Source organism: Octodon degus, unplaced genomic scaffold (genome assembly GCF_000260255.1).
Source record: "Octodon degus isolate 3935 unplaced genomic scaffold, OctDeg1.0 scaffold00040, whole genome shotgun sequence".
Taxonomy (NCBI): Eukaryota; Metazoa; Chordata; class Mammalia; order Rodentia; family Octodontidae; genus Octodon; species Octodon degus.
The window spans coordinates 3,131,638-3,145,023 of NW_004524616.1; positions in this window are offsets into that span (position 1 = coordinate 3,131,638).

A 13,386-nucleotide genomic window follows, 5' to 3' on the forward strand; every position below is an offset into this window, starting at 1 on the left:
AAAAATAATGCAATGATAGGAATGAATAAACATCTTACAATAATAACTATCAATGCCAATCATCTCAACTCCCCTGAGAAAAGACACAGATTGGAAGAGTGAATGAAAAACAAAATGTAATGATATATTGTGTATAGTAAACACACCTCGTCTTAAAGGAAGCATGTGGACTGAAATTGAAAGCATAGAAAATGATACTCAATCAAAGGCTGTCAGCAAGAAAAAGTAGCTTTCTTATTTTCAGACACATCTGACTTCAAAACAAAACTGATTTGAAGGGACAAAGGTGGCCACTGAATAGTTGTAAAATCAGCAAGTCAACAGAAAGAGGTAACGATTGTAAATAACTGTGCACCGAATTCAGCGCACTCAATTTCATGAAACAAAAGCTACTTGCCTAGGAAAGACAGATCCCAACAGAATCATAATGGTGGACTTCAATACCCCTTTCTCATAAGTAGGTCTACTAGGCAAAAATCAAGAGAAAGAAGTTAAACCATGTGCTTGAACAAATGGGCTTAAAATATAACTGCAGTGTGTTTCCTACAATAACAATAGAACATCCTCTCCACTGGATGCACTTGAATGAGAATTCACATGGAACACAACTATGTCCACATTACATATCCACTTTGAGGACTATGTGAATACACCTTTCTTCTAGATTTTCTCGTTACAAAACCTTAATTATGCTTTGCCCAAGGCCCTGATGATCTGACCAGCCCACTGTAGTCACTGTCCATGAAGTTGTTCACTAGTAATTTGAGCTAACTTTTCAAAATTGTAGAAAAAGCTCATCATCCCAAGAAGACCAGGTCCAGGTTCACTCCCTTCATCCAGCAGCCACTTGAGGTGGTGAAGATCCCACAGAAATTGAACAGGATTCTCATGAGCTTCTTTTCATTCTTTAGCTGCATGAGAATCTAAAGGAGGCTGGAGTGGTAAGCAGCAGAGAAACAGCCTCTCTGGGAGTTACTGTCTAGACACTGGAAGATAACAATGTGAAGAAGAACAGAAAGAGGGGCGTGAGTCTAATAAACCCAGAAAAGATCCAAAGTGAGAATTTAAGCCCCTGGAGAGTTAGGAGAGATTCTTCAGCTAAGAAGAAGGAGGCAGCCTGAGAAGGCTTCTCCTTGAGTTAGGACTCACTGCAAGGAAGGAGCAGTCGAAAGCTGGATATACATAGTGTCTGCTAGCAACCCCTAGGCCTCCATAGAGAAACACAGTAGTGGAAGGGGCTAGTGGATGTGAATGGTTGTAGCTGGGAGTGAGTGCTCAGGGATGGTTGTCCATGGGAAAGGGTGACTGGTTGGAAGCCATCTTGGAAATGGAGCACCTGAACTCAGAACTCAGAACTACTTCTAGGTCCATCTAGCAGCTCCTAGATGGGTTCAAGCCTGAAGAAGATGTGCTGATGGCTACCTGCTGAATGGGTTGGGTCTCAGCCTCATGACCAGAACCTATCCTAAACTTCAGGGAAATAAAGGTGCAGACTCCCTGAGATTCCGACTACTGCTGAATAAAGATACTGCAGGCTTGAAAGGAAAAATCAACACAGATCTGAACTATGTCTCCACACACTGTCTACTAGTGATAGTAGAAACAAGCCTCAAAGTGGATTCCTTTTTTATCTTTTCTCTCTCTTCTTTGTTATTTCTTCTCCTTCTTTGATCTTGTTTTTATATGACTATGCATGTGATTTCTACCTTCTTCGTGGTTGTTCTTTCTCTTCTTCCTTTTCTTCCCCACACTCCAGTTTTCTGCACCAGTTTTCCAAAGTTTGCATGATCCACCTTTATCCTCCAGCCTTGCTTCTAATCTCTGCCTCTACTTCTATTTCTCTATTTTTTCATTAATCCCTTTAAAATTTTATCCCCTCAGGATAAAATTGACATACTAAGGACTTATTTATTGCATACAATTTTCTGGTTTGTCTTAGATTTTGTTGTATAACAATTATAGTTCATATTGTGAAAAGTGGAAAATTAAAGATGACCTCAGTTTGTCATTTTCTAGGTTGTGTTTGATGCTATTGTTATTGCTGATTGTACCACTTTAGCCAGAGTGGCACACTTGTTCTAGCCAGCTGTTTTTCCTCATATTCCAAGACTGAGATAGCTGAAGGGACATAATGGCACAGTGCCAAAGAACCAGTGGCTGGTTCAAGCAGGTAGTAACTTCTCATCCACAACAAATTCAAGAGGTAGATTTTTTTCTTTTGTATTTAGGACAGGGTGTACATGGTGTACAGGGTCTCACTGTGTAGATCAGACCTGTGTTGATCCTTCTGTTTATAGCCTCCCAAGTGCTGGGATTACAGGTGCGCACCACCACATCTAGTCTCAACCACCATGTCAGGGCACCCTGAGGGTGGAACCAGCAAGGCAGGCCAGAGAATTGAACTCTCAGCCCCTGAATCTACCTAAGCAGGCACTTTAATCTGCTGAGCTATTTGGTTGGCCCTTAAGAGGTAGGATGTTAAAACAGATTCAGCAGCCCAAAATCCATTATAACTGGAAGACACTTCTAAGAAGTAGTCATTTCCTAAGGGTTGTAAATACTAGCAATAAAGCAACTCACCACAGGCAATTTACAAGCATTAACACAGGAATTAAAATAAGAAAAAAAAATAAAGAAAATGAGATGACAAATAAGTTGTAACCCCAGACATCTGGTTCACAAAAGGCAAACCCAGGGAGAAATGAGATGGGACAATCCAAAAGCCACCCACCCAAATTCTCTGAAGTAGTAACAGTAAGGCAAATGAAAGAGGCTCTGGAAAATATAAAATCAGAAATAATTTGTGAGATAGCTTCAGAGATGGTGTCCAGAGTAAGACATACTTAGTGACTTTTGAACACTAAGAGGAAAGAATAGAGTAGCTGAAGAAAATGATGAGATGCCCAGACATAGGAAAGCCCAGAGGAATGCCCAGACATAGGAAAGAAATGGAATTAATACATGGATTCAAGCAGTTTCCCAAGGTAAAAATTACTTTGAAAGTATACACAGCAGAATGAGCCAGTGTGAGGTCGGAATCTCACATATCAAATAGAGCTTTATGGTTAGCGATCATGAAAAGAAAGAGTTGTCAAAAGTTGCAAGAAACCATGGCAAGCAAAGCAAGTGGCTGCTAGATGATGCAAAGAAGAATAACTTAAGAAATTGGAGTCAATAAAAAATCAAGAGATAGCACAAATGATAAAAAAGTCAAACTGTTCAAACATCATGTGAGAGCATTTCCCTGGCAGGGAAAAAGAATTTGACACCCAGATAAGCAGGGCACACTGTGATTATCTATGAACAAAATGTCTATAGGAAGGCATAGCATAGTCACAATTCCATAAATTCAACAAAGAATAGAATACCTAAAGCAATTAGAGGAAAGACACAAATTACCTATAAAACAAAGCCCATCAGAATCACAGCTGGCTTCTCAACACAAACCTTCAAGTTCAGAAGACCTTTGAGTGAAGTATTTTAAACACTAAAGGAAAACAACTTCCAATCTAAATTGAAGTGGCCTAAAAATTATCTTTCAAAGTTGGTGGAGAAATAAGGTACTTCCAAGACAAAGAACACCTGAAGAAATTCATGAATACCAAACCAGCACTCCAAAATACTCTGAAGGACATTCTAGAAAGATTTAACAAGAACTAAAACTCTATGGACCTCAATGAAAGGAATCTAAGAGGCAAGACAAACAATTACATGGAGGGGGATTAAGCAACAGAAACATAACCTGACAAGGATAAGTCAATATATATCAGTTATAATCATCAAGGTTAATGGTCTCAGTTCACCAATTAAAAGAAACATACTGGTAGAATGAATCAAGAAGCAAGGTCCAACAATATCTTACATACGAGAACATACTTAGTTGAAAAAGAAATTTATAGAATGAAAATCAAAGGATGGAAACAATAATCTATGTGACAAAAACCAAGAAAGAAAATCAGGGGTAGCTATCTATTTACAGACAAAGTGAATTTCAATCCAAGACTGATTAAGAGAGACAAAGAAGGTCACTACCCCCTTGGAAAGGGAATAAATTTAATGTAAGAAATAATAGCTATAGATGTGTGTGTGTGTGTGTGTGTGTGTGTGTGTGTGTGTATATATATATATATATATATATATATATATATATATAAAGTATCAGTCCACTCAACTGTATAAAGCAAATATTAGTGGACATGAAAAATCAAATAATCACTAATACAATTTTTTTGGGAGATCTCAATAGCCTGCTGGCACAAATATTCAGTTCAACTACAGAAAAAAACAATAATGAACTATTACAACTGAACCAAACTTTTAGCAAATGGACTTAGTGGATGTCTACAAAGTGTCCCACCCCCAACAACAGAATATACATTCTCAGCCATACATGAGACATTCTCCAAAATAGACTTCACTATTAGCTCACAGAATATGCTTAAGTAAATGTAAAGGAACTGAAATTATCCCATGCATATTATCAGACCATAGTACAAAGAGGTTGGAAATCATTGTCAAAAGAAACCAAAAGAACTTCACAAACATGTGGAAATTAAATAGCTCTTTCCTGAACAATGAAAAGGTCACAAATGAAATGAAGGAAGAAATTAGACATTTTCTACAATTTTTTTAATGCATTTAGTACAGGATCTACAGGATCTCTCTACACAGATGGACTCGTAGTTATCCTTCCTGGTTTTCATCCTCTCAACTGAGAGCATTACAGGCATGCACCACCATGCCCAATCTCAATCACATTTCAGTGAACCCTGAGGGCAGGGCCAGTGCTGTAGGCTGGGGATTCAAACCCCTATTCCCTGCATCTGCCTAAGCAGGCACTTTAATCTACTGAGATATCTGCCTAGCCCACTTTCTACCATTTAAAGATAATGACAGTAGAATATGCCAGAATTCATGGGACACAAAGAAAACACTCCTATGAAGAAAATTTATAGTAATGAATACTATCAGGAAAAGAAAGAAAGTAAATAACTTAATGTTCAACATCAAACTTTTAGAAAAATAAAACTAAGACAAGCCCAAAGCTTATAAAAGGAGGAAATTATAAAGATCAGAGCAGAAATTAATGTAATTAAGACTAAGAAATCAATATAAAGGATCAATAAACCAAAGGGGAAATTCTTTGAAAGATTAAATAAAATCAATAAATTCTTAGCCAACTTCGTTAAAGAAAGGAAGAAAAGACAAAAATCTTTTTAGGCAATTAGGGATGAAAAGAGTAAAATGATAATGGAACCTGAAGAAATCCAGAATATCATCTACACTTACTTTGTCTATACCTACTTTGAGGTTTTGTATTCTAATAAGATGGAAAATGCTGAAAAAATGGACAGATTCCTAAACACACACAAATTACCAAAGCTGATTCAAGAAGATATAGAAATTCAAAATAAATAAGATCAACCAATAAAATTGAAGATGTCATTAAAAACCTATTAACAAAGAAAAGTCCATGCCCTGATAGTTCACTACACAGTTTATAAGACATTTAGAGAAGTCTTCATACTACTATTTCTCAATTCTTTAATAAAATTGAAAAGGATTCAATACTCTCAAATTCATTCTTGGGAGCAAGCATTACTCTGATAACAAAATAAGAGAAAGGACCCAATAAGAAAGAAAATTAGGCCCTAGATTCCTTAATAAGATACTGGCAAATAAAATGCAGAAAACAATCAAGAAGATTAGGGGGCCGGGGAGATGGCTCAGTGGAATAGGTGCTTCCCTGGCAAGTGCAAGGGTCTGAGTTCAATTCCTGGTTCCACTAAAAAAAAATCTAGAAGATTATATATTATGACCAAGTTGAAATCACCCCAGGGATACAAGAATGGGTCAACATACAGAATTCACTAAATGCAATAAGCCATAGTAACACAGCAAAGATAAAAAACATACAATCATCTAAATAGGAAAGGCATTTGATAAAGTCCAGCCCCCATGCATGATGAAAACTCTACAGAAAAGGGAAATAGATGAACTTAATCTCAATCTGATAAAATATGTCTATGAAAAACCAATAGCAAATATCATACTAAATGAACAAAATCTGAAATCTCTATTCCAGGTAGCACAACTTGATAAACTGCTTCTTTTGCCTCTTTTCCACCCTCAACTTATTTCTCAATTATTCCCCATGTGATTGAATCAAAATTCTAGCAACCATTCTCATTTCCTTTTTCCCATTAATTGCCCACTACATCCAAATTTTCAGTAAATATGATAGCTTTTTATGCAAAAAATCATTTCCAAGCTCACCTCCCCCTATATTAACCTTCACATTTACTATCTTAATCCTAGCCATAATGCTGTTTATAGGTTAGAAAAACTCAACAACCTCTCAATGCTCTTGACCCATTCTCTACTACCTACTTTTTTACACAAAGTAACACTTAAATATGCAACCATATCATACCTCTCTCCTAAAACCTCCAGTGACTTTCTGTTTTATCTGGCATGAAAGTGAAGCTCACGGCCAGAGACCACCAGGACCTTCACAGGGCCTTCCTTGCTCTTCCGCTTTGTCTCTTGTTATGGTCACCTCCTCTGCTGTTCACTGTGCTCCCAACACATTGTTCATTGTTCTTATGCACCTGCTGTTTTCCTTCTGCCTTAGCTTCTTTGCACTTGCATTTGTTCCTGCCTGGAATCACGTTCTGTGAATGCCTGCAGGGAGAGCGTCTCTTTAGCATTCATATTCCACCTGCAGTACAGCCTTCTCAGGGGTGGTCTCCCTGTCCATCTTCTGTTAAGTCGCTGTATCACCTTTGTTTTCATTTCAGTTACTTATTGTCAGGTAACAAACTGTTAGCAGCACTTTAGTTGAAACAGTCACATATTTGCTCTTAACTCAGTAAAACAGCTATTTGATCAGGCCCTGCTTGTCTTTGATCTGTCCTGTTGGTGATGCCTTGAGCATGGATTTGTGGTCTGTCAGAAGGTCACCAGAACTACTCAAAACGGTTTCACCCAGGTGACCGGGCCTTGTCTCAGTGTGTCAGCAGGAAGCCTTCGTTTTTACTCTCAGGGCCTCTCTGATGGGAGAAGTCAGACATCCTCACAAACACCTCATTTTCAAGAAGATGAGATCAGAAACTAAGAGGTCCCTTTAGATTTGCCCAAGGTCACTAGGTCACATTTGATGGCTCTGCATTCCACAAAGCCAGGTACACTTGAGGTGAGAAGTAGTTCCTACTCTTGAGCAGAGCTGCTGCAATCCATTTTTAACCCAGGAAACCTGGCTTTTAGATCCATATTTTCTGTTCTTGTTATTATTGGGGATCAAACTCAGGACCTTGTGGTTGCCAGGCAGGTGCTTATGCCACTGAACTATCTTTTAGGCTGCAATTATTAATATTATTATTTGTGTATTTAGTACAGGGTCTATAGGGCCTCAACTACATAGATCAGACTCATAGTGATCCTCCTGTTTCTAGCCTCCTAAGTGCTGGGATTACAGGTGTGCTCCTCCATACCCAGTCTCAATTACCAACGCAGTGCACTCTGGGAGTGGGGCCAGCATGGCACCCCAGAGATTGAATCCTGGTCCCTGCACTCTGCCTAAACAGGTGCTTTAGTCTGCTGAGCTATCTGGCCAGCCCTTGCAATTAATTTTTATTCTTCCCCTTTGTTGTGTCTTTCCATCACCTTTAGTACACTGTAGTTTGGGGTTCTGCGAGGGGAACAGTACAGTATAGGACACATTTTATAAGGTTATTTTATAATGAATCACCCAAAGAATCATGTACAAAGAGTGCAGGAAATCTGTGCACACACTGAATACCAAAGAATCCAGGTGAGGCCCTGGATCTCCCAGCAGTGTTCTGCATGAGTCCAGTTAACAACCTAAAGCCCATAACAATGTCTCCCATGAGTCCAGCTGGAGGCCAAGAGCCTGTGACAATGTTTCACAAATGCCTACTTCGTGGATCTACTCTGGGAAGGCCAAAGGTCAATGGTTGAAGCTGGAAAGTCTTCATCCAGGGGAATGAAGGATCTGTGTTAGTGGGCTGGGGGATCTGCACTGGAGCCAGGAAGCGATGCAGATAAGAACAGGGCTACTCTGAAAAGTATCATCCATCCTCAGCAGCAGTGAGCTCCCAAGCTCCTTGGAGGATGAGGAAAGTTGAGCTTCCCTCAGGAAAGCCAACATGACAAGGTTCTTCAGGAGACTGTGCAGTGTACTGTTCCTCTCTGGACCCAGGAAGCGATGCTCAAAATAAGGACCAGAGCTCCACCAAAGTGAACTGTAGCAATTCTCAGTGACAATGAGTTCTTTGTCCAGTGAGAATAGCCGAGTTCACCAGGAAAGCCATCATGACAAGGTCCCTCGGCCAAATGGCCCAAGAGAACCAGCAGCTTCCAACCGCTCTGTAACAACTTCTCCAACAGCTCTCTTCTCCAGCTCTGCTCTATTCCTCTTCTTGTTTGTTTCTCTTGTCTATTTTAGAACTGATATCATAACCTCCTTATGTGAGTGGAATATTGTGTGACCAATTTTTTGATTTTATTTTTCCACCTTAAAATAAGGATATTAGAGAATAGTGTCTAAAAGGCAGCATATGAGAAAAAAGTGGGCCTCCAATATTATAGTAGAACATACATAGAAATAAACTCAAATGTATCATGGATCTAAACATAAAGGCACAACCAAAAAACCTTTAGGAGAAAGCATAACAAAATTATGCTTGCAACTCTGATGTAGGTAAATGTTTCTTAGCAAGACATATGCAATGCAACATAAAAGAAAAATCATTAAAATGAATTTCACTTATAATTAAAACTTTTGCTCCATGCAAAATGTTAGAAAAACACCATTGACAAATATACTATTATACACTGGGAGAAAAATCAGAGCTGCGGGAATGTGATGATACGATGCAGCCACTTTGGGAAACAGTTGAATAAAATCAACATAAACTTAAAGGATGATGAAGTTTTGCTTTTATGCACTTACTGAAGATAAGTAAAAACACACCTGGACAAATACCTGTATGCAAATGGTCACGGCAACCTTATGCCCAATGGAAAATATTTTAATCAAAAGTTGGAGACAACCAAACTAAATTGCCAACAAAAATGAATGGATAAGAAATATATGGCATCTTAATGCTATGGATGAATTTATTAATGAACAGTAAAATGGAATTGCTGACATGTACAACAGCATACCTGGATTGCAAAATGTGATTGTAAAACAAGGTGAACAGCAAAGAATAAACCTGGCTTTTAGTGATAGAAGAAAAATGGAGATTACCTTCAGTTGGAGGGTGTAGTGCTGGCTTCCAAAGGCCACAGACAGCTTTGTGTGTGACAGAAATAGCCCATGATTCAGTGGTGTTTTGACTTCCTAAGCATATATCTATAAAAGTGCACTGGAATACAAGCATACATTTAAACCAGGATTATTTTCTATGACTACAGTACGGTGACATTTTTCAGGTGAAAATATGGTTTCACCAATTATGTAGACTTTTATAAAATATTATTTAGGCTCTGTCACAGGTCATGGCTGCGTTGGGCACAAAGGATGAAGGATAACTTAGAGTCAATGTCCAATTCAAACTCCAAGACCCCCCATTGCAAGAGACTCATAAAGACAGCCTCATACAAGCATCTATTGTTTTTCATAGCTAGAACCAGGAAGAAAGGATAAAAAACAAAGGAGGGGTGACTATGCATGAGTGCACCTGGGGACGGGGGAAGAATAGGGGAGGGGCTGTAACACAGCTGACCCGAGGGCCAATCTAAGTAATAAATTTGACTATGGGGAGAATGAGGGCTGGAAAGTTCATTACTCAGGCAATATATTTTTATCTACTTCACTTGCTGGCCCTGAAGGCTTTCTTTTAAGCTCTTACCACTGGCTCCAGGAGTTTTGGGACTGCTGAGTCCAGATTTCCCTCACGTTCGTGTCTCCATCCCATACACACCTCTGGCCAATGCCCGCACAGGTTCTCAATATAATTGTGCTGCTTTTAATATATATTTTCCTACTACCTAAGAAAAGTGAGATGAATATTTATAATGCTAAGTAAGACAATACTCTTGCCACTTTATTTCAGAGTTTATTTCAGACATGGATTTTAGGAGGTACAGTTTGAGAAGGTGACTTTGTAGATACGCGGTTGGACTGTACTGGGCCTACATGAATTAGTTCAGAACAACCATTATTTTTAGTAGGAGTGATATTCCTTACTACCAATAGCTCTTAATTAGTATTTAGAAACTTGTAAAAGAAACACAACAGATTTTTTTTCCCCTCTCCTTTTCATTTTTGCCTGTGTGTAAAGAATTCTAAGACCTGGTATATACAGGATGCTAGAAAGATTATTACTTAATGACAATATAAAAGCTCATTAATTATTGTAGCACAATACAACTATAATTGCAAAAGCTTAATCCGTGTTGGCATTTGTCATGAAAATTAATATGAGAGCTATTTTGGTTTCTGAAGATCACAAAAATACATAAATAATAAGTGAAAGGAAAAGGAAAAATTAACTCTGTAATTATTAAAGGTTTTTTCCTTATAAAAACATTTCCATTCCTTTTTAAGTTTTTACTATTCAAAATTCCATTACAACCTCATTAAATCAAAATACTTAACTAAATGCCTCAAACATTTGACCTGACAAATTTTCAGGAAGAGATTTTAAGATGATGTTCATAAATAAAACCCAACTCAAAAAATCTAGGGCACACCAGTACTCTTGCTATGAAATCAATTTTTCTTATATACTCATTGTGTTATAATTGCATAGCACAAGATACAGAGATCATTTGGGAATTAAAACAGAGAAACAGATTAATACATACATAAATTTTGTTCAAATACATGATTCATTTAACCTTTAAATTCTACTTATGCATTTAATATTTTTCTGAGCACTACTATGAAACAGGGTATGTTCTAGGTTCTAGGAGTACAGTAACAAACAAGAAAGTTCTCCCTTTTATACTGCTGACAGGAGACAGGCATTCTAAAAAAGAGTGGCTTGGGGCTGGGGACATGGCTCAGTGGAATAAGCGCTTCCCTGGCAAGCGCAAGGGCCTGAGTTCAATCCCTGATTCCGAAAAAAAAATAAAAATAAAAATAAAAATAAAAATAAAAATAAAAATAAAAATAAAAATAAAAAAGAGTGGCTCTTTGATTGAAAAAGCTTATACCTTTGTCTGCTTTGGAAGCTGTTTTAGGCACTGAACGTGCTTTACTTGCACACACTTCCTTAATTTCCAGTGATTCCACTACAACCAGGTAAGAATGATCAGGTTACTGTGGGAGTCTGGGAGAAAGAAGTTTAAGAAAACAATAAAAAGTTCATGGTGCAGCACCCACTGATTTACGCAAGGAGAGGATCCCCGCTCCACAACACCGGGCAGCTGAGCCCTTGCCATCCAAACTACAAAGTTCCACATGTGATTCAACCACATTGCAAAGCCTGAAACAGATTATGCCTATGACAGCATTTGTCGAAGTGAAATTCAGTAAACAGAAACAATTTTCCCGGATAAGAAAGAAGTACGAAAGGATAACTGATGAAGAAAATATGTAGACATGGACATGTAGCACTTTATCTTCTGAGGTTCTGTACCTCCGGTAGTTAGAGGCCCTGGTTAGTCCTGAAAAAGTCTAAAGCAACTGAACTGAAAGCTAACCCTAACTATCCCTAAGCATAACAACCCTAAGCCCAAGCCCAAATTAACCCTAATGGCTATTTATTGATTCTAGTAAAGTTTAAAGCAACTAACTATAACCCTTAGATTAACCATATCTTCACTACTGTTAATTTGGATGAAGTTTAAAGCAACTAACTCTAACCCTAAACCTAACTTGTTTCAACTTTGACAAAGTCTAAAGCAACCAAACCTAACCCTAACTCTGTTTCTAAACCTAACTAATCCTAATTCCAACCAAAAATTAAACCTAACTAGTGTTAATTCTGATGTTTAAAGCAACCAAGCCTAACCTTAAACAACCCTAACAGTAACCCTAAATGAAACTAGCATTGATTCTGATAAAGTTTAAAACAACTAACTTAAACAATAACCATAAACCAAACACCAAACATAACCCCAGCCCTAAACTTAGCTGGTGGCAATTCTGAAAAAAGTTACAGTAATTCCCCCTAGCAAAAATACTAACACTAACTCTAAGGGGTGTTACTTCTCACAAAATTTAAAGCAACTGATACTGATTGTAACTAAAATATTTACTGTAGTTAATGCTGACAAAATATAAAGCATTCACACTAACCCTAACCTTAATCCCAACAATTGCTGGTTTTAGTTCTGACAAAGTTGAAAGCAAACCACCCTAACATTAACCCTTAGTCAAATAACTGTGCCCCAATACACGGTACCTGTAATCCAACGCTATTTCTAATCCTAACACTAATTGTAATTCTAATAACCATACCTGGTCTTGGCACTGGCATTCCAACCCTAACCCTAGTACCTGCATCACATATTCAGAACCTAATCCTAACCCTAATACTCAGACCTCAGTACTGGGGTATTTGTACTCCAAAACTATCCCTATCAGAACCCTAAACATAATTCTAGCCAAAGCTCTAACAATAAATCCCTCACCCCAATACTCAGGTACTTTGTGTTGCAACACTATCCCTAAGCCCAACTCTAACCCCAACCTAAACCTAATACTAGAAAACTAATACTGAGGTAATTATGCCCCACACAGTCCCTAACCCTAACTCCAGCCCTATCATTTAGCTATTGTCTTATTACTTTCTCCTCAACATTTAGCTCTATCAGATGTCAGTGATTTTCTGGCAATGATGAAATAGTTTTATCTACTCTGTTATGCTTTGTGTCTAGATGTCCCCCAACAGGCTCATGTAATCGGGGCAGCTTCTAGAGTTTGTGATTGACTGGGATTGCTGGGATTATAGTTGTGAGCACTACACTTGCCCCGGGGCAGATAGTCTCAGTACAATGTAGCAGAGAAAAGCTTGATAGCAGCCCTGGCAGTTTCTCCTTCTTTAGCTTTTTGCTGTCTTCCACCACCATGAACTGCTGCCCTTTTGGATGTATCACTCTGCCTTGGAGCCACCTGAGTATGGACTGAAACCTCTACTAACTGTGAGATAAATAAACCTTTTGTTTCTTAATTTTGGGCATTGGGTGTTTTGTCCCATCAATGAGAGAAAAGTAACTGAGACACACTCTATACCATTCTTGAGATACTTAGATAAAGAAGAAAACGTGGAAAGAGTTTTAAAAAATAATTTTTGTTCTCCCAGGGCTTTTGTTATCACAGAATCAGAATCTTAGAAACTGGTAAGAACAAATAAGGATCAAAAAGTCCAAGACACTTACTTGAGTTGTAGGATTTTTTACTAATGATTT